The sequence below is a fragment of the Dermacentor andersoni genome, chromosome 7, assembly GCF_023375885.2.
Source record: "Dermacentor andersoni chromosome 7, qqDerAnde1_hic_scaffold, whole genome shotgun sequence".
NCBI lineage: Eukaryota > Metazoa > Arthropoda > Arachnida > Ixodida > Ixodidae > Dermacentor > Dermacentor andersoni.
This window is the reverse complement of record NC_092820.1, coordinates 73608047-73628365: the sequence shown is the minus strand read 5'-3', so window position 1 is coordinate 73628365 and position 20319 is coordinate 73608047. Positions and strand designations below refer to the sequence as shown.

The 20319-nt window shown below is 46.4% G+C and overlaps 1 non-coding gene across 1 annotated transcript; it reads left to right on the top strand.

Moving 5' to 3' along the window:
• Positions 1–10340: 10340 nt before the first annotated feature.
• LOC126534999 (U2 spliceosomal RNA) lies at positions 10341–10529 on the top strand. Its single transcript, XR_007600448.1, has one exon. It is a non-coding gene; the product is annotated as a U2 spliceosomal RNA (small nuclear RNA).
• Positions 10530–20319: the final 9790 nt, after the last annotated feature.

Sequence of the window (20319 nt, the reverse complement as noted above, 5' to 3'; positions counted from 1 at the left end):
TTTGATTCGTTTTACACTGATCACATTCTGGTCACTGTAGCCTTCAAGTAGTTGAGCCTCTGTCAGATCAATCAGGTCACTATCAGATACAACACCACGGCTGGTGTTCATAGTGCGATGCGGTGTCACATTCACTGGAACGTCCCCAAAAGAGACAAGATTCGGCAGCTTTACAAACTGATTTTTATCTCGGAGTTCCAAAAGGAGATCTCCACTTGCAAGTTTGGTTACTTTAAAGCCTTGGCCAAGAATATCGGCTATTGATTTAGATACTAGAAAAGGAGAGATCATTCTCGCTCACTTTGCTGTTTTCTCCGAGTGAGTGACATGAAATTTGGGAAAGCTTTCATTATGACGACCGTAGAACCTAAATACTTCTTCGGTGCGCCCTCGATTATGAGGGCGATCAGGAAGGGGTGGAAAACAACTTGCCATAGATGTATGCGGAAATTCGGCAGCACCGCCAGCCACCCACCATGGAGCCCAACAAGGGGACGCTGCAGGACCGTGAAAAGACACGTCCTGCACGCGCCAGCCGTACGGCACTACTATAACCAAATCTGTTGTAACCAAGGTTGGCTATACCACACAAGGTTCACCCTTGCTGCCTGGGAAAAGTGGAAATAAAAAGGAAGCTAGGAGGACACAGGAAAGACCGAAAGGAAGAGAAAGACGAAGATTAGAGAGGAGGATAGGAAAAGGCAACTACCAATTTCCCCCGGGTGGGTCAGTCCAGGGGTGCCGTCTACGTGAGGCCGAGGCCAAAGGGGTGTGTTGCCGCCGCCGAGGGGCCGCAAAGGTCCAAACACCCGGCATTGGCTCAACCCCCAGGATCCCCCTTTCCCCGGACACGGCTAAGCCGCGCACGGCTACACGCGGGAGGGTCCAACCCTCGTGTGCTCGGGTACGTGGTGTCGCAACGCACCAAACGCCTGCTTACGCAGACGCCCCTGCGGGGCACGTGTATTTTGGCGCGCCGTCCGTGCGGCGTTTCGAGGCCAGGGCGTCTGGGAATTTGTATCGAGCGGAAGGATTCCGCGCGGGCGTTTCGCGGGCCTTCTCGTGGCGGCCCTGTTCAGCCTTTGGCGTAATCGCTGTGAAGCAGTGGCAGGTAACTGTCGCCGTCGAGCAATGTGGCCCATAGTGGGCCGCTTGAGGTGAGAGGTGTTCGCTTTCCTCTCGGACGAATTGTTCTTCCTCGGGGAACTGGAGTTTCTCCGCCACTGGTCGTGCCCGTTTGTTTGGGTTCGGAGCGGCCGAGTGCATCTAGTCTTTCGTCCGGAGTGGCGATAAATATGCCACTTCAATTGTAGCTTCAGGGTACTATTTTCAGTTCCATTTCCTTGTATCATACACAATGTTTCTGATCACCATACATGTAAAATGTCTGTTTCACAGTGTAAGTTCTATAATGTATCACATTAGTGACACGCCGTAAATCGAGGTATCATTTGCGCTCCCCACAATTTTTGAAAAGCTCAGCCATTAGACACCCAAGCTATGCAAAAAAGCTACCTTCAATTTCAGAAGCGGCAGGCACTATTTTCTTTGTATACGTTACAGAAAAACCTCGAGCAGTTAAAGGTGCCTTCTCGGATATTATAGCACTATGGATCTTAAACCTTAGAGCGATCACCTTTCATCTGCATGCCTTTCGTAACGTCCAAAAGCAGGTATTCGTCGGCTTGCGACGTCGTCATCCTGCAAGAGACGAACTTTTTTTAAAATTAAGCGATGTCTTGAAGTTTAAGCCCGCTTTTAATACTGATTGCTTCTTTTCGTACGCCACCACTCGTTCGAGCAGTGTTCGAGTGCTTGTTTTTAACCGAAATATGTTGCGCAACGATTACGTAACCTTCGACGCGCTCGGACGCGTGCAGGCGTTCGACTATAGATTCCATTATATACGCATCCGATTACTGTGTATTCATTGTACGGCGCTGTCTGAAACGCCAGCTGAAACGCCGGCAGTGTCCCCCGCCAGCCCCGAACAGGAGAACGGCGGAAGTCTTCTGGAACCGGCCAAAATTCGTGTACCCAAGAGTACAGTGAACTAGAAGTATTGGAATATTTTCTAGTGCACTGTACCCAGGAAACAGCCGGTGAACACGGCGTCGAGCCCCTAACATCGTGACAGCCCACAGAGGACAACGCTCCAAAGGCCGTGTTGTCGCCTTGTTTGTCTGTAGACTCCGTGGCGTGTAATCCGATTGATGAGACGCCAGGCCAGGATGACGGCGCGGCGTCCCTGTGCGACGCATCCACCAGCTCTTCGTGTGCGTCGTCTACAAGAATCGAGGAGGACAGTACTCCTAGTGACTTCAGTGGTAGCAGCCCGGACATTTTTGCATCACCCTCCCTCCCCACCGCTGGCACGAAAAGGCACTACGGCTCGACCAGCGACTCGGACATTTTGTACCGTGACGCAAGCCCATTGAGGGCTTCCTCTCGAGCCCGGAAGCCTCGGGCTTCTGCCGGGTCGCCAGCGCGGAAAAAGTGAGACTTTCTGCGCCGATTTCGGCGCAGTTGAACTCGCCCCCGACAGTTAAAGGTACCCTATCCGTTATCTAGCAATATGGATCTTCACCTCAGAGTGATCACATTTAATGTGCATGGTTTCCGTGGGGTTCAAAAGCAGGAAGAGGTGGTCGCCTTTGGCCGTTCGTCGGTTTGCGACCTCCTCTTCTTGCAAGAAACAAATTTGTTTAAGCTAAGCGATGTCTTGATGTTCAAGCGCTCTTTCAATATTGACTGCTTTTTCTTGTGCGCCACCACGCGTTCGAGCGGTGTTGGAGTTCTTGTTCTTAATCGTAATCTGTTGCGCGCCTATCACGTAACCTTTGACGCGCTCGGACGCGTGCTGGCGTTCGACTGCACATTTCACTCTGTACGCATTCGATTACTGTGTATCCATGGTCCGGCGCAATCTGCAAATTCTAACACCTTTTTCAAATCATTAGGTATATATTTCCTAGATTCGCGCCCGGTAATTCCTTTGGGCGACTTAAATTGTGTGCTTGACTCGGATGCAGATGTCCTGGGCCCTGGCAGGGGCAGGCCGAACGGCAACGCCAGGGAGTTAAGTCGGCTGGTGCAGCAGTTTGCGCTTCTTGACGCGTACGAACTGCCTTTTGGCTAAGATTCCGGCTAAGTGTCCCCGGGCCGAGAAGAGTTTCCGACGAGTGATCGGCGTGTGCCTGGGGTCTCGCCCTCAAGACGGAGACGCCCAGGAGACCCTCAAGATCTTCCCAGACAACGGCATCAGCTGCGTACCCTCCTGGCGCCCTCTAGCTGAGCCTTGGGAACCACCGCATCTTGAACGACCGGCGACAAGCCGGTTATCTCCTCCCCATTCATAGCGCCCTGATCAGCACCATTTGCCGGGCCCCGGAGCAACCAGACAGTCAAGAACGCCAGCGCCATCGGCCGTGCCTGGATGGGTCCAGCAGGCCGAGGCAGATAACAAGAGTCACACCCCAGTAAGCACAAGACTATCAGTTTGACAAGATTAGAAGGCCGTGTGGTACGCCCACTCTGCTTTTCTTTCCCCAAGAGAAGGGCTTCCCGCCAAGTTCCACCCCCTCCTAAGGAACAAGGAACATTGTTTCTTGTCCACGGTACCAGATTCTACCACATTTGTGGATGAAATTATTGACAGCGTAGAAGAAGTTACCGGCGCCGATGGCGTACTATTCTCGCAACATCTTGGAGGGTTGAAGTTCCTCGTGTGTGTCACGACACCTGAACAAGCAACACAGCTTCTTGTTCAAGGCAGCTTTAAGATAACCGAAAATGAAATTCCTGTTGAAGCAGTGGGAACGCCATGTGTACCAGTAAACATTTTTGGTCTTCCGCCGTACATCCCCCACGAAGCAGTAACAGCAGCACTTCAACCGTTTGGCAAAGTCCGAGATGTCATGTTCGCAGCCATGCACTCAAGACAAAGTGTATTCAATGGCACACGCGTTGCCAAACTAGAAATGACCAAGCCAGCCCCCAATTTCCTAACTATCTAAGGCCACAGAGCTATGTTGGAATATAGGGGCATGCACCGCGTATGCCCCAAGTGCAATGAAGAAGGACATGTAGCAGCGACCTGCACCACACCGCACTGCGATCGCTGCAAGAGTTATGGCCATAGCACTGCGGAATGCACGGGGAAATGTCGTAGATGCGGCAGAGAACATTCAACGAGGGACTGTTTTCTACCAAGATCTTACGCGGCGGCAATAATGTCAAGCGATAGGAAAGATGCACAGCCCGCAACACCCTCTTCGCTATCATGATCACCGACAAGACAAACGACCATCTTGATGAAACCAACGACATCATCAAGAAGTGCAACCCTAAAGGCAACGCTTATAAATGATTTAGAAGCGATGGAAACCACAAAACTGATGACCAGCAGCCCGAGCACAAGCCAAACCCCAACAGAAACAGCAAGCACAAGTCAAAGCGAAGCCTCAAGCTGGGAATCAAACGACGAGCGGAAATGTTCGTCGGACGACGCAACGCCACCAGAAGCCGCCCCAGAAGTTGGAGGATGAGAACAACTCTCGCACAGGAGATGTTGATGACACCCAAACGAAGAAGGAGGAAACAAAGGGCAACAACCGGAAACCGATTACAATGACACCACCAGAAAACATGGACAATCGACCTCTCAGACCGATGACGAGCATCACCACCCGGTTAGCGAACCAGACAAACAATGCCCAAAAGAACATCAAAGAATCATGGATACCAGAGGCTGTGACCACAAAGCTGCCAGAACTTCGACGCGACCGTTCGAGGTCCCAGCGAAGACTCAAACCAGATTCAGCTAGCAGCGGAAGTGATGTGTCCGGTGCCAAAGCATCGAGCACCAAGAAACCACGGGTGGAGTCTCCAGCCAACTCGCACTACTCGTCTGCGGACGACGTAAGCGATAATGATATGTTCTAGTCTATATTTTCTTAGACATAAGTTTCATCACACACATTGTGCAGTGTTTTACATGCTATGACCTTAATGCGCTTTCTCCCGCTATAATGCAAGAACAACATAATCGACAGAGCAGGGCACTTTACATGCAGATTCCTGCCGGCCCTTCATTTAAAACAAACCTTCCTTTATGGTTTTCTATAACTAATGGTGCCGTTCTACGGCAACACAGCACAGCTAACAATGATTAAGAACGGCCGAACAGAGGCTATCCCTCTCCCTTAGCGTTTTATCACAGGGCCGTCGCGCCCACTTTAACCGGCCTATCTTTCATAACCATCGGCGCGATACATGTGCACGCACGTGCACTGCTCTGTCGAAAAAGTAGCACTTATTCTATTATACCGATGTCACATCGCACGTGTCAAATTGCCCGAACAATGAACTATTATCACTACAAGATCACCAATTTCTATGATGCAAACTAGGAACAGCCGCACAAAAAAAAGGAAACATACATGTGTGCATTACATTTAATTTCTAAGCTATACTGAACTCAACCACATCGAATAATAAGGAACACTCTCCTGTGCCATACTATACATCCGCTGTCGCTCTTATTTCCTTTTCTGACGAGTAGTGGCACCGCAGACAAATGCTAAACAATTATGCACAACGAGCATCTGTTAAATGGGGAGGGACATCTTCCAGTCTTTCTTCAAATCCTCTTTTCCTTTCTTTTGCTCTTGTCCCTGCACCAAGATATGTCCAAACTCAACGTTATGTCATTTAACGTACGGGGATTCCGAGATACGGACAAACAAAGAGAGATAATTCATTTCTGTAGGCAAAACTAAATAGACATCCTGTGCATACAAGAAACAAATTTCAGAGCACCAAGAGGTGTAATAGAGTTCAAAAATAGATTCGGACTAGATGCCTTCTTCTCATTAACAGATGCTCGTTCCCGAGGTACAGGCATTGTTTTTCTTTCAACTAAATACAGAGAAAGTGCACACTACACTTGTGACACTGAGGGGAGAATAACAGCGGTGGACTGTTTTATGGATGGAAAAAGAGTAAGAATTATTAATGTATACGCACCCGTAACGAGAAGTCTCACAAACAAATTCTTTAAAAAATTAAGAACATATCTTTTAGAACACAGGCAGTACATCATTCTTGAAGACTTTAATTGCGTTCTAGACACAACACGGGACATCAGAGGACCAGGGCAAGGGGCGTCTAATTACCACGCAAAAGAGTTGAGAGAGATATTAATACAGCACAGACTATCAGATACATGGATTCGAACCCACAAGAACATCACGACACACAGCCAGCAGAATAGATAGAATTTATATAGCCCATACCTTAAGACAGCAGCTATAAAACTGCCAAATACACACACTACCACCAGAACTCTTAGACATCAGTGATCACAAACCGGTATCGGCCACAATTAAAGGCAGCCCAACAAGATTAAGAAATCAGAACACATGGAGAATGAACGCTGCCCTCTTATATGACACACAAAGCCAAGAGGAAATTAAAAGAGAAATACAACGCACACTGCAGGAACAAAATCAACACCACACTAAAGATTGCGACGAAATAAAGGAAGAATGGAAAGAGATCCTAAAAACTGCCGGACAAAAATCGATGCAATCGCATAACAGAAACTCTTACAGAAATATTAAGAAGAATCAGAATAATTGAAAAGGGGGGTGAACTAACTTTTACAACTCAAGAATACTTAGAGGTGATGAAGACAAAATACGACCAAACAATACGAGAAGCGTCGCAAGCAATGCAGAAAGCTACACAACTAAAGCTCACAGGAAATGGAGATACAGACACACTATATGCTCATGATACTTCATTAAGACCTCCCAAACAAACCCGAATAACTGAGATTAAAACAAATGATGGCACAAGCACGACAGACGCACAAGAAATCAAAGAAATATTAGCAGAACATTTCAGGAGAATTTGTCAAACCGAACACCACAAACCCAGCAACTACAGAGATATAATAAACGCCTTTTGCGACACAATGGAAAACCATAAGATAGACAGAGAAGAACTCTGTGCACCCATAACCAAACAAGAATTAAGAACAGTAATTAAATCAATGAAACATACAACAGCTCCTGGACCCGATGGTTTAATGACCGGCTTTTACCATACTTTTTTCGAAGAAATAGCCGAAACTCTCTTACAGATGTTAAATAATTTCATTAACAACAAACAGAAACCAGCATCATTTAATACAGGACATATAACACTTATACCTAAGGAAGGCGCAGACACCACAGATCCCGGAGCGTGGAGACCTATAACATTACTAAACACAGACTATAAGATACTTACTACAGTACTTTCGAAACGACTAACGAAAATTCTTCTGGAATTAATTTAACCCTACCAAACATCTTCAGTCCCAGGCAGATCTATACTCGCAACCCTAACATTAACAAGAGACGTCTTTGAATATATGCAAAACAAACAACTTCAAGGTTTCTATGTTACAATAGATCAATCTAAGGCTTTTGACCGCGTGGAACACGACTACCTCATTAAGACTTTAGAAGCTTTCGGCATGCCTAATGATTTTATAGACTATATAAAGACACTGTACACAGATGTTAAAAGCAAAATCGTAATAGAGAGCTCACACCGGCAATCTCCATAACAAGGGGTGTGAGACAAGGATGCGCCTTGTCAGCCCCTTTATTCGTTTTGTCCTTAGATCCCCTTTTAAGAAAAGTAGCTAATTCAAAGAAAATTAGAGGTTTTCCCATGATAAGGCAAGAGGCGGTCAAAATAGCCGCTTACGCAGACGACAGAGCATTATTTATCAGAGACACCAGCAGCTTACGCACATTTGAACAAATTTTCTTTGAATATTCACAGATATCAGGCGCCCAATTAAATTCAACAAAAACTAAAGCCCTACTTTTCGATTTCCCTACAGAAAAATTGCCAGCACACATACAACTTTTAGACACGATTAAAGTACTTGGAATAACTTTCAATTCAAACGGAATAGCTCTGAAAACCTGGACGGAAGCTATAAAGAAATCCGAAAAAGTCATCACAGAAGCAGAAAGATATGATCTGTCTCTTAAGGGACGCATCGAAATCATTAAGACCAGAACGTGCGCATACGCATTTTATGTAGCTAAAGTAGCCACAATGCCAAAACAGACAGTAGCCAAATTAACCAAAATGATGTCAAGTTCTTTATGGAATAAAAAAAGCCCACCGATCAGAAGAAACATTCTTGAACTACCCGAAAGCAGAGGCGGACTAAGTTTACCGAACATTTCCATAATATCCCGTGTAATCAGCACAAAAACCACACAAACAATAGCGGACAACAACACGTATCTCGGAAGAAATCTAATGATATACTGGTTAAGTACTCTAAAGCAAACTTTCTCTCCAGATATACACCATGGACCGACCGCAGAACAACCATTACCATTTTATCGAGCAGTCACGGGAGTCAAAAGAATAATACTACAAACACCAGAACTATATCTAATGAAAACACCAGTTAAAACATTCAGCGAAGAATTCGCCATTCGTGAACTAACAACAGAAGAAAACGAAGAAACAAAGAAAGGAAAATGGGCACACATAGCGAAAATGAAAGCATCAACAGAAGCTAAAGAATTTGAGTGGCGCAGGAAATGAAACATCTTACCGACACGACAAAGATCAAAGTGTAGTGGCTTCTCGGCCTTTTGGCTAAGATCAAAGTGTAGTGGCTTCTCGGCCTTTTGGCTAAGATCAAAGTGTAGTGGTTTCTCGGTCTTTTGACTAAGATTAAAGTCTAGTAGCTTCTCGGCCTTTTGGCTAAGATCAAAGTGTAGTGGTTTTTGGATAAGATCAAAGTCTAGTGGCTTCTCGGCCTTTTGGCTAAGATCAAAGTGTAGTGGCTTCTCGGCCTTTTGGCTAAGGTCAAAGTGTAGTGGTTTCTCGGCCTTTTGGCTAAGATCAAAGTCTAGTGGCTTCTCGGCCTTTTGGCTAAGATCAAAGTGTAGTGGCTTCTCGGCCTTTTGGCTAAGATCAAGGTCTAGTAGCTTCTCGGCCATCTGGCTAAGATCGAAGTCTAGCTTCTCGGCCTTTTGGCTAAGGTGAAAGTGTAGTGGCTTTCTCGGCCTTTTGGCTAAGATCAAAGTCTAGTAGCTTCTCGGCCTTTTGGCTAAGATCAAAGTATAGTGGCTTCTCGGCCATTAGATGAGACGCCAGGCCAGGAGGACGACGCAGCATCCGTGTGCGACGCATCTACCAGCTCTTGCACAAGAATGCGGGAGGACAGTGCTCCTAGTGACTTGAGCGGCAGCAGCCCGGACATTTTCGTACCGCCCTCCCTCACTACCACTGGCACGAAAAGGCACCACGGCTCGACCAGTGACTCGGACATTCCGTTCCGTGACAGGAGCCCATTGAGGGCTTCCTTTCGACCCCGGAAGCCTCTTGCTTCCGCTGGGTCGCCAGCGCGGTAAAAGTGAGACTTTCTGCGCCGATTTCGGTTCAATTGAACTCGCCCCTGACAGTTAAAGGTACCCTAACCGTTATCTGGCAATATGAATCTTCACCTCAAGGTGATCACTTTTAATGTGCATGGTTTTCGTAGCGTCCAAAAGCAGGCAGAGGTGGTCGCCTTTGCCCGTTCGTGCGTTGTCGCACGTGTATTGTGGCCCGCAGTCCATGCGGGGTTTCCAGGCCAGGGCGTCCGAGAATTTGTATCGAGCGGAAGGTTTCCGCGTGGGCGTTTCGCTGCTCGTGGCAGCCCTGTTCAGCCTTTGGCGTATTCGCTGTGAAGCGGTGGCAGACAACTGTCGCCGTCGAACAATTAGGCGTATGCTGGGCCGCCTGAAGCGGGCGATGTTAGCTTTCCTTTCGGACGAACTTTTCTTCCTCGGGGAACAGGGGTTTCTCCGCTATTGGTCGTACCCGTTTGTTTGGGTTCAGAACGGCCGAGTGCATCTAGTCTCCCGTCAGGAGTGGCGATAAATGTGCCACTTCAATTGAAACTTCAGGTTACTATTTTCAATTTCATTTCCCTGTATTATACACAATGTTCCTTATCATCATATATGTAAAGTGTCTGTGTCACAGTGTGATGAGCAAAACGAGAACAAGGTGAAAGCGGAAGCCAAGCTTTCTACAAGTGTACTCTGTTTCAAGGCCACTTGTCGAAACGTTGGCTCCCGATTTCACCTTGTTCTCGTTTTGCTCATCGCCTTGACATTCCATCTCCCGCCTTCTCCCTGTTTTCCCTGTTTCACAGTGTGTAGTTCTCTAATGTCTGTGTACATAGTTCTATACATACGACTTACAGTATGTATAGTATCTAGTATATATAGTATGTATAGTATCTAGTATAGTATCTAGTATCTAGTATAGTATAGTATAGTATATAGTATTACAGAACAGTATCTGTTCTTATCAGCCTAATATCTGATACGGGTCCTAATTGGACCCAACATATTAAACTTATTTTTGGAAAGGGGCGGAGTGTTTGAAGCTCGCTTCACCTCCGTCATGGGTAGGCCCGGTATTGCACTGCCTCCGGGATCGGCCCACCCACCCCTACGGGGGTAAGAAACCTTACTCAATCTAAAATCATACTTAAACAACATTTTCCGCCTCACAAGGTATCGGCACACTGGTTTAGACGCGGCTTCCGAGATCGTTGCCCCCAGGAATACCTAAAAACCTCAGCCACTGGACGACTAAGTCATGCGGAAAAGCCACCTTAAGCTTCAGCAGGCCGTTTAATAAAGGGACATATTCTCACAATTTTGTGCACTTATAAATAGAAATTTTATAGTAACCTTTACTCAACAAACCTTTACTGAAAGTGCACATTTGTGCACCTAGAAACTAAGAATAAAATTGTAACCTTTACTCAAGTAACGCTTTATACAGGGGTATATTCTCACAATTTCGTGCACCTATAAATTCAACGGTATATAATGCTTGAAAAACTAGCGGCCCTTTATACAAACTTCCTATCGACTTCAAGGGTCCCAGAGAACTGGAAGAATGTCAACATTATACTAATCCACAAATAGGGAGACGTTAATGAGTTGAAAAATTATAAACCCATTAGCTTACTTCCAATATTATATAAAATATTCACCAAGATTTTCTGCAACAGAATAAGAGCGACACTGGACTTTAGTCAACCAAGGAAACACGGAGGTTTCAAGATGTGATACTCTACAATGGATCACATTCATGTCATCAATCAGGTAATCGAGAAATCCGTAGAGTACAATCAGCCTCTCCATATGGCTTTCATAGATTACGAAAAGGCATTTGATTCAATTGAGACACCAGCAGTCATAGAGGCATTGCATAAGCAAGGAGCACAGGAAGTTTACGTAAATATATTGGAAAGTAACTACAGAGAGTCCACAGCTACCTTAATTCTCCACAAGAAAAGTAGGAAGACACCTATAAAGAAAGTGGTCAGACAAGGAGACACAATCTCTCCAATGCTATTCACTGCGTGCTTGGAGGAAGTATTTAAGCTATTAAAATGGGAAGGCTTAGGAGTAAGGATCAACGGCGAATATCTCAGCAACCTTAGATTTGCAGATGACATTGTCCTGTTCAGCGACACTGGGGACGAGTTACACAAATGATTGAGGACCTGAACAGACAGAGTATAAAAGTGGGGATGAAGATTAATAAGCACAAGACAAAGTCTTTAGACAAAGTGTCATTTTACGGCTTTGAAAGCTTTATAGCGGTTGCAGGAATCAGAATTTGTGCGATAGACAATAGAATAACTTAGAGACAAAATTTTAGTAATTATCGCTTTTCATTTCTTTAATGGACATGTCATAACATATTGAAGCCAGTCAGCACTGAAAACATACCAATTTGCCATAAATTGTGCCTGCCACGAGTTTCCAGAAATTGAAAGACAGAATCTGCAATGAAGTGCGTTGCTGCTTCAGTTATTGTTTCTGCACGTCCTGCAGCAACATTTTGTAGATAAATATCTCAACTGGAACAGCAATACACTTCACGGCATGTTTGCAGTATGTGTTTTTAAGACTATTCTGAGGCAGAATGCTTCCAGCAACCGGATATGGAGTGCTCCTTTAACAGCTCTGCCGTTAACCACAAATGGTTATTTCCACGATAAACAGTCAAGTATTGGTCATGTTTGTACTAACGATTACTGCGGAAATTCTGTTGCGATTTCTATAAACTTGTTCAGCAGAAATCAACATTTCAACTCAAATTCTCTATTCTTAGTATTCAAGGACAGTTCGGATGAATGCGTACAAGTCACCTTTGCCGCCTTGCTATTTTTTCAGCGCAGGTCATTTACACAAGGCAGCTTGCAGCAACTCGTACAGAAGGCACGACGCATCATAAAAGTTGTACCTTTTGAAATAAGCTAGCACATCTACTTGGTAATTTGAGGATTAAATGTGCAAAACACAGAGTAATCGTTGAAATACACAGTGTGCTACTTTTGTAGAGTTGAATGCACTGTATAAAGGTTGGACCCGCAACATATTTCTTTGCTGCGGTCCACGTTGAAAGGAAACTTTCTGCAAACATTATAGCGAGATTTCTAATAACTGTACTCGGCACAATGCAAAGCACGTCTGGAAAGGTGGCACATTTCAGAATCACTACGCATTTCTGCATGCAACATTGCCTGCATTAAAGGAAATTTATAGAGATATGAAGCGGCAACACGCACATTATGGAACTCGTGTATGTAGCACCTGTGAAAAGAGAAGCTAACACAAAACATTTAATAAAAATTTCATGATTGCATTATTTGCATTACAAAACAAGGTAACTCAAAGTTTTCCTTTCGTAAGCAAAAATACACCTTGCCTTGCTGTGTATTTGTTTCTTCACGGCCATGAAGCAACAATGAAAATACCTTCGAGCACAGCGCTGCGTGGCAGCACAGATTTCTACAGCAGCACCAGGAATGATGCAAATAGACGTAAATGTTGAAGGTTCGTGTACAATATGTCTAAATACGAATATAAGTTTTAGACTATCATAAGGAAGGCAATCTCATCCCTGTTGACAGCACAATCATGTCTGTTTGCGGCCAGTAAGTTGCTAATTCTCCGATCTCCTTGCTGGGCAGTGGAGCCTACACGGACGGAATAGTAATCTTGCAGTCTTATAGTTACTTATTTAAGTGGCACTGCAAGCAGCTACTGACATGTAATGAAAGAGGCATAAATAAACCACAAACTAATAAAATATTAGCACAGAACATATAATTAAACACGCTAAATTTGAGTATGCTCGTCTAGGAAATTTGGATAACAATGCAAATGCAATAATAATTAATTAAAACAACTATAATAAACCCTAACTAAGTAATGAAAATTATCTCTCAAGTCAGTTCGTACTCCAGTACAAAAACACCACAAGGATGTGACAGTCAAACAGCAAAAACGCGATATCAATTGAGTGATTACAAAGTGCATTGCTGCAATTAATATTCTGTAATTAAGTATACAATTCATTTGTAAACGTATGACCATATCAGCACAAAACACCCGTTCTATGCATTAGGTCTAATGCTGTGCGTACGCAGAATAGTGCAACATATACTCGAACTTTAAGAATAACTAACACGGTAACTGATAGAGATAAAAAAAACTGTGTTTATGAAGCGAGCAAGTAGTTTGCTTCAATAAAACTGAGTAGCGTAAGCATGAGCATGAATTTACGGGGAAATCAAGGACACACACACACACACACACACACACACACACACACACACACACACACACACACACACACACACACACACACACACACACACACACACACACACACACACACACACACACACACACACACACACACACACACACACACACGCACGCACGCACGCACGCGCACGCACATACACAAGCACACACCCACAACACCAGCAAATAAATAAATGAACAAGAAGCATTGCGTACCTAGGTCACATTTATTGCTGCCTTCGGTATTCTTTACAGCAGTCACAACAAAAGCGATGCTCGCCACTCTCACGTAAGCGAAGAACCTTTAGTATTGTCCATCGGCAATGCGTCTCCTTGCAGCGGCCACGCAGCGCACCAAACATATATAGCAGCTCCACGGCGGCATGGCTTCTTTCCCGCGGCTCGCGCACCTTTAGGAGTCTTTTTGGTAACTGTACCACCAGTCACGGGCGACTCACACACACACAGAAGGATTGGTAAGCGCGCGCCACCAAATTGGCGAGTGTTAAAACGTGGTTAAAGTGATGAAACAAGGCGCGACACACGACCGCTACAAAAAGACCGCATCGGCGATACTCTTCCCGGCATGCTACCTGAGAGCTACACACCGCAAAGGAGATATGACTGCGCTCATGTTTGGCTGAAACTGAAGCGCGCTTGATCATGGCACCCATCTATTGAGCGCAAATAAAAACAATAATCAAGCTACGCTTCCGTCAAAGTGTCACGTAACCGTATATCAAGATTCTAATATTCTATAGTTTAAAGATGTTGCTGTTCGTTTGTATTTGTATATTTTATCTCTGCTCATATGGCCGGCCGCCATTGTGGCCTCATACCGTGAGCGCCCGTTCATCTCTCTGCGAGACCTTACTGGAGCGGCTGTCGCCCGCTGTCATGTGAATGTAGCGGTGTCATTATCGCGTGTTAGCGAGCGAGCAAAAGCGGTGCGTGTCTGGCGTTCTCTATAAGGAACCCGACATTTGCTGCAGTTTAGGAAGCACCCCCTATTATGCGTTAGAAAGGAAAAAAATAAAAGAAACACAGCGGCATATTACATTCTGTTGCAGTGTACAAAGCATGTTTCTCCCCCACAGAATAGTTATTGGGCCTGCTCGACGCTTTTATTATGTCGGTCATCGCGCTTTTACAGTATTTCAGCGTGAGCCCGCGTACCCCCTTCAGTGTGCGTCAAAGGGTGTCGTGTTTCAGGAGAAGACATACAAACGCGACTAGAGGAAGCATTGATGCACAAAGAAAAAAAAAGTATTATGTACAAATGTATGTTCAATCATCCTAATGCATCTGCGTATAGTTTTTGTGCAGGTAGGTTTTGTACCACAGCATAATATACCTGCAGTGGTAGCGAGAGGCTTCACACCACACTGAAGGGTCGTTATAATTTATGCCACAGCATAGTTCGCCACAATATTCCCCGATGTATGTTTAATGTTTCTGTGACTTGCTTTTACATTATAATGGCACGTATGCATATTCGACAGCTCCGGCACAGCTTAGCCCTGACGAGACGTTTAGGCAAGGTTTTTAGGCAATTGCATAGACCGGCTGATGAATGAGGTGCGACGGAGGTTTAAACAAGGCGGTTTTGACAGGCTCGTCAGGCCGGAAGGGATACTTAATAGCTCAGCGTCGGGAAGTCCACCATCTTTCGAGAATTCGAAACAGCTACTAGGGGTGCATGCTTCAGATTTTAACCTCGAGCAGCTTCATGTGCAGCTTCTGATGCTGCCAAATATTGCAGCAGATACGGCCGCCGTACAGCGCGCACTCCAATAGGCAGCAAAACTGGTGAGGAAGCCTCAGTTGTGCGAGGCCTAATGGATCAGATTGCAAGAGTAATCGCCCGAATTCTGACGGTACCAGCATCTGCAGCCAGCTCGGAGATGTCTTTCAGCGGTCTTCGGCGCCTAAACACACACCTGCGATGCACAATTTCGCATTCTAGGCATAGCCGACTTCTTCTTCTTCTTCTTCTTCTTCTTCTTCTTCATTTGCACCTTGGGAGAACTACTGCACACGATTTAGACCGGGTTATGAAGTAGCTTGTTTCTAAGGCGGCCGAAAGAAAATTAAATTTTCGGGAATATTTGACATTTGGAAGATGCAACAAGTGAGAATCCCACACAAGCAAAGTGATTTCGAAAGGCATGTATCGACGGCTGCGCCTTTGTTTTCTTTCTGGTCGTTTGCGTCTTTGACAACGAACGCCGAACGCAGGATGCAACGTACTTTGCAACGGCTGAAGGCAGGCCAGGCCAGGATCATCGACTTCGTATTCCGTCGTAAGTATTGTGGTAGCCTAGGTGACCGGCCGTCGGATGATCGTGAAAGGCTTCGAGCACCTCCCGTTGCAGAGAACGCGGTATGACCGGGACCCATTTGTTGCCATCCAAGTGATAAACGTAGCGATGTAAATCCCCATTCCGCAGCTTGAATTGATTAAGTTGTCGACGAAGTCGAGCGTTCGAAGGTGACGAAGAACCTTCCATGCGTTGAAGAATAGTGCGGCAGTACGGGCCGATACGTTGGTAGGACACAAGGACAGATGAGCTGTCGGGTCTCAGCCAATCGAGGGTTGCAATGGGTAAAGCCGATGAAGAGGACTCGGGACATACGCTAGTACGGGGAGGCCATGGTGAGTCATCATGATTCAGCAGAGAGCAGCGGGATAGAGCATCGGCGTCTATATGCTTCTTTCCAGCCCTGTAGGCGACATCGAAATCGTACTCCTGTAGGCGAAGCACTCAGTGACCCAGGCGACCTGATGAATTTTTTAGCGATGAAAGCCAGCACACTGCGTTAATGGTCAGTAACGACTGTGAAATTGCGGCCGCGAAGATATGGGCGAAATTTTTGCACTGCTCAAACAACAGCAAGGCACTCCTGCTCGGTTATAGTGTAATTCTTCTCTGCAGTGGTTACCGTACGACTAGCGTAAGCAATTACTAGTTCGCGGGAGGCATTGTCACGTTGCAGTAGCATGGCACAGTTCGGGAATTGGGTTTAAGGCGGTAAGCAATACAGACCCCTGAGAAAAGTGAATAAGGTCAGGGGTAATCAGAATCCCTCGCGATAGGGTATGGTCGTAGGGTAGAATGAGTACGTCGCGCCATCCACAATGCTGCAGTAGTTGACACTAATAATCTCTTCTCTAGATGGCCAAAGAACGTAATCGCAGGAGGTAACAGGACGAATGCGTTCTTCGTGGTTAGGAAAAAAATTTCCGGTGGCATCCAGTTGTATGAGGCGCTGACAAGAGATAGAAGCGGAAGCGGAAGATATGAAGTCCCAGCCCAAGATGAGTTCGTGGGTACACTCACGAAATATGGCAAAAACAATGTAGTGACGAATTACGTCTATGGACACCCGAACAGGACACTGCGCGATTGGCCGAATTGGCCGATTGGCCGAATTGGCCGATTGGCGTTGGTCGCTGCACGAAAAGGGCCGGAGTAAGGCGTGGCCACTTTTCGGAAGCGGGAACAAAAGTCAACACGAATGATCGAATTGGCAATGCCTGTATCTACGAGTGCTTCGACGTATACACCTTCTACAAACTCTGACAACAAGTTGTACGGTCGCGCCTGAGGAATTGTAGGCTGTCCAGTGGATGCAGTTTCCCTTACTAAAAGTGCATCGGGGAGTTTTCCGAGAGGGCGTTCGTGACACGAGAAGGGGGTCGAAGAGGCGACACCGAACGACGACGGGGAGACGGCGCCCTACGGCGAGATTCACGAGAATTCACGGGCATATCAGTAGGGTAGGAAGAAGAAGGTGACCGGTGATAAGAGAAGCAGCAAGACGTGCGCTGATAGCCCAATGCTGGATGGACGCTTGTACGTTCCTGGGAGCGTAGCCACATTGGTCATCCTGTTGACGCCTACGACAAAATCGGGAGGTGTGCCCTCGATAGCCACGGTAGTATGGGTCTGGCAGGACGCGGAGTGAAGTAGTGACGTTCTACACGCACTGGCGTTGACAACGAAGCCACTGCGGAGGGTGGTGTCCTTGTGTAGACAGCGCCGCGGCGTCGGCATACGTTGGTACCTGACGAGAGCAGGGGCCGTCGGAGCACGGTAGACGCTATGTGGACGTGATCTCTTGCCGAATGATGTCGCGCAAGCCAGTCGGTGGTGAAGGGACGATACTTTGCGGAGCGCAGGAAGAGCACCGCCCGTGAAGCTTTTCGCGGACGATGTCGCGGACGATGTCGCGGATAAGCGTGCGCAAGTCCATGGTCGAAGGGAGACGAAGGTCGGATGTATCGGTGCATAGCCGAAGGGACTGGAGCTCCTCAAGTCGCTGGCAAGTAGTTATGACATCCTGGAAGGTAGCAGGATTTTGCGTAGCAAGGGCATTGAAGGCAACGGTGTTTATGGATTTAATAATGTGGCGTATTTGGTCACTCTGGGACACGGCGGCGTTCACATGCTTGCACAATGTAAAGCACATCCTCAATGTATGAGGTGTACGATTCCCCAGCGAATTGGATGCGCTCATCGAGCTTCTTCTTCGCGGCCTCAGCGCGAACAGCTGGGGCACCGAAAACCTACCGAAGCTGTTGCGTGAACGTCGCCCAGTCATAAAGATCGAGCTCATGGTTCCAAAACCAGATTTTCGCGACATCGGACAGGTAGAACGGGACGTCCCGTAATTTCTGTGAACTTTGCCACTTGTTGAAGTCGCTTACGAGGTCGTAGTTTTGAAGCCAGTCCTCTACGTCATCCCCTCGTAGACCAGCGAAGTCTTGGGGGTCACGCTGGCGGCTGTTGGTGGTCACAACAGAAGGCGAATGCCTCAGTGTAGCAGCGGCCTCGGACGTGCCTGGATTTGATGAAGCGAGCATGGCCGGTGGTGTTATGCGGCGACCCGAGCGGAGCTCCAGTGAGAACGTGCGAGAGGTCTCGGGGAACGAAAAGCACTGTCCACCACATGTAAGGAACCGCTTTATTCCCGCCGAGCTCGTGCTAATACCACGAGGATCAAGCTGTGCTGCTGGTGATGACATATGCAGATGAAGAAGACGTACAATGAATGATGATGATAAAGTAGTTGAAAGTCAGACATGTGTTGCGGTCACTATATACATATAGCCATGTCATAAGAAGCGAACAAACACTGACACCAAGGACAACATAGGGGAAATTACTTGTGCTTACTAAATGAAATAAACGATAAAATAATTGAAATGAAAGTGGATGAAAAACAACTTGCCGCAGGTGGGGAACGATCCCACAACCTTCGCATTTCGCGTGTGATGTTCTACCAATTGAGCTACCGCGGCGCCGTTTCCCCGTCCGCTTTCTTGGCTATTTATGTTTCCTTGTAGAACCCTGGGAGTGTTAGCCAGCGCCACCACTCACAGACCTTGGCGGTGGACGTGGAACATCCTTTGTGCCGCAGGCGTCACGAGAATGTGACTTTTTGGGTGGAGGCAACCAGTAAATGAACCCACACACGCTACCTGAAGGCATCAATGTTGCCGGATTTGAGACCCTCGTTATGTAATAAACGAAAAGAAAGGGGGTTAACCGAAGGGACCAATATTTATTAGTCATATCATAAGAAAACAACAAACACTGACCCAATGGACAACATAGGGGAAATTACTTGTGCTTAATCAATGAAATAAAGAACCGCTAAATCAATGGAAATGAAAGTGGATTAAAAAAGAACTTGCCGCAGGCGGGGAACGATCCCACAAACACTGACACCAAGGACAACAAAGGGGAAATTACTTGTGCCTAATAAATGAAATAAAGAAACGATAAGTTAATGGAAATGGAAGTGGATGAAAAAAACAACTTGCCGCAAGTGAGGAACGATACCACAGATGGTCATTTCCGTTAATTTATCGTTTCTTTATTGTTCACCTTGTTGCTCGCCGTAATACTTGAAAAGCTCAGCCACGAAACGACTAAGCATATCAGGAGGGGCAGGCTGTGTTTGTACACGTTACAGGAAAACCTTGAACAGTTGAAGGCACCTTCTTGCTTTTTCTAGCACTATGGATGTCAAACATTAGAGCGATCACCTTTAATGTGCACGGCTTTGGTAACGCCCAAAAGGAGGCAGAGGTGTTGCCTTTGCCTCTTCGTCGGCTTGCGACCTCCTCTTCCTGCAAGAGACGAACGTTTCCTTTTTTTTTAAAGCTAAAACACGTTTTGAAGTTTAAACACCCTTTTATGTTGAATGCTTCCTTTCGTACGCCACCACACGTTCGAGCGGCGTTGGAGTGCTTGTTTTTAGCCGCAATCTGTTGCGTGACGATCGCGTATCCTTCGACCCGCTCGGACGCGTGCTGGCGTTCGAATGCGTATTTCGCTCTTGACGCCTCCGATTCCTGTGTATTCATGGTCCGGTAGGGTCTGCAAATTCCAATAGCTTTTGCAAATCCTCGGATGTATGTTTTCTATATTTGCGTCGGGTAATCATTTTGGGCTGTTTCAACTGTGTGTTCGATTCGGACGTCAAGGCAGGGCTTGCGTATATGCGTTAGCCTGTGTCTCGGCTACTGCTTGTTGTGACCGGGGTCATCTCCGCGCAAGGGCAGGCGTTATTCAATTGGCAGACGTCGCAACCATGGCAAACCAGCAACTCCAGA